Genomic DNA, 2385 nt, shown 5'->3' on the forward strand with positions numbered 1-2385 from the left:
TGTGTGAAAATATGCAATGTTTATACTTGTTAGCTGTGTGTCTAATTATAAGGTTTGAGAACATAGTATGTTTAGAGCAAGAAAGCCTTGAGAAAGTATAGATAAGGGTGCACCTGCAGATTTCAGAAAGTTCCTAATTAGGAAGGCCTCTACATTCCAACTATGACTTCAGATCGCGTGGACAGAACATCAGGTCCAATGAACTGGAGACATGAGGCGCGTGTACAGTCTGAGCTATCCAATCACCTTGTTGTAAGCATGTGCCCCAAACAAACTAAACTGTATAAAAGTTGACTTAATTAAATAATAAATGGAACATATGGCTGACCACATTGGCCTGTATGCCTTATGTTTATACCCCTCCATCAATACTTGGGGGACAATACAAAGAGTTTTTTCAAATACATTAATGGCAATAGGCAGTATGGAAATATCATTGTCCCATTACAGGAGAGGATGGTCACCTCACAAACAGGGACAGAGACAAGGCAGAGATGTTTAATGCTTTCTTTGCCTCTGTCTTCAACACAGATGATGGACCAAGGAGGTCTCAGTGCCCTGAGCTGGAGGACCATGACTGCAAGAATGATCAACTCCCAGTCGACCCTGAAATTGTATGGGATCTGCTGCTCCAGCTGGATCTGTACAAATCTGTGGGGCCTGATGAGATTCATCCCAGAATCCTCAAAGAGCTGGCTGATCTCCCAAAACCTCTCTCGATGATTTTTGAGCAGTCTTGGGAATCCAGAGAGGTCCCGGCTGATTGGAAGCTGGCAAACATTGTCCCAATTTTCAAGAAGGGCACAGAGGACCCTGGAAACTACAGGCCTGTCAGTCTACTTCAGTGCCTGGTAATTTTATGGAGAAGATTATTCTGGGAGGTGTTGAAAAACACCTGAGAGACAATTTTGTCATTGGTCACAGCCAGCACAGCTTCATGAGAGGAAAGTCCTATTTACCAAACCTGATTTTCTTCCATGACACAGTAACCCACCTGGTTGATCAGAGGAAGCCAGTTGATGTAATCTTTTTGGATTTCAGTAAAGCTTTCAATACTGTCTCTCACAGGAATCCTTCTGGACAGCACACAGCTGGATAAACAAATCACATGGTGGGTGAGCAATTGGCTCACGGGTCAAGCACAGAGGGTAACACAGTGGAGTAACATCAGACTGGTGACCTGTCACTAGTGGGGTTCCACAGGACTCTATCTTCAGCCCTGTGCTCTTCAACATGTTCATAAATGACTTGGACACAGGATTGGAAGGGATACTAAGCAAGTTTGCAAATGACTGGGAGGAGCTGTTGACTCCTTCAAAGGCAAGGAGGCGCTGCAGAGAGACCCTAACAAGGGCCAGGCAATCACCAACCATTTGAAGTTCAACAAGGGAAAATGCCGGATTCTGCACCTAGGATAGGGCAACCCTGGATGTTTGTACAGGCTGGGGAATGAGATGCTGGAAAGCAGTGCCACAGAAAGGGACCTGGGGGTCCTGGTTAACAGCAAGTTGACTATGTCATCAGGCAAAGCATCTCCAGCCCATTCAAGGGGGGTGATTGTCCCGCTCTGCTCTGCACTGGTGCAGCCTCACCTTGAATACTGTGTGCAGTTTTGGGCACCACAATATAAGAAAGACTTTAAGCTATTAGAGAGCCTCCAAAGGAGGGCAACAAAGATGGTGAAGGACCTTGAGGGGAAGCCGTTTGAGGAGTGGTTGAGCTCACTTGGTCTGTTCAGCCTGGAGGAGAGGAGACTGAGAGGAGACCTCATTGCAGTCTACAACTTCCTCGTGAGGGGAAGAGGAGAGGCAGGCACTGATTTCTTCTCTGAGGTGACCAGTGACAGGATCCAAGGGAATGGCCTGAAGGGTTGTCAGGGAGGTTTAGGCTGGATGTTACAAAGAGGTTCTCCAACCCAGAGGGTGGTTGGGCACCGGAACAGGTTTCCCAGGGGACAGACAACACCAAACCTGACAGAGTTCAAGAACCATTTGGATGATACTCTCAGGCATATGGTATGACTTTTGGGAGGGGTCCTCTGCAGGAGTTGGACTCAATGATCCTTGTGAGTCCCTTTCAACTCACCATATTCTGTGATTCTTTGATTCTGTGATATTACAGGAACAATTTACATCCTAAAAATGAGACCGACCATGGCATTACCCAAACAGAAATTCAAAGATTAGAGAGAGAGGATAACCAAATGCTTCCCATATTAAGTAGCACTACAACCCTCTTTGATTTATCTTTTAATCTGCACTACCTTATCTGAAAAATATTACACAAAAAGCTAAGTTTAAAGTTCCTGAAAACATCATGTAAGGCATTATTTCCCATACCAAAAATCAATATGTTTTTTGTATTTGCTTTTAACAGGTGTAGATG

Source organism: Neopelma chrysocephalum, unplaced genomic scaffold (assembly GCF_003984885.1).
Source record: "Neopelma chrysocephalum unplaced genomic scaffold, ASM398488v2 Primary Assembly neopelma1_62, whole genome shotgun sequence".
In the NCBI taxonomy this organism is placed as follows: Eukaryota; Metazoa; Chordata; class Aves; order Passeriformes; family Pipridae; genus Neopelma; species Neopelma chrysocephalum.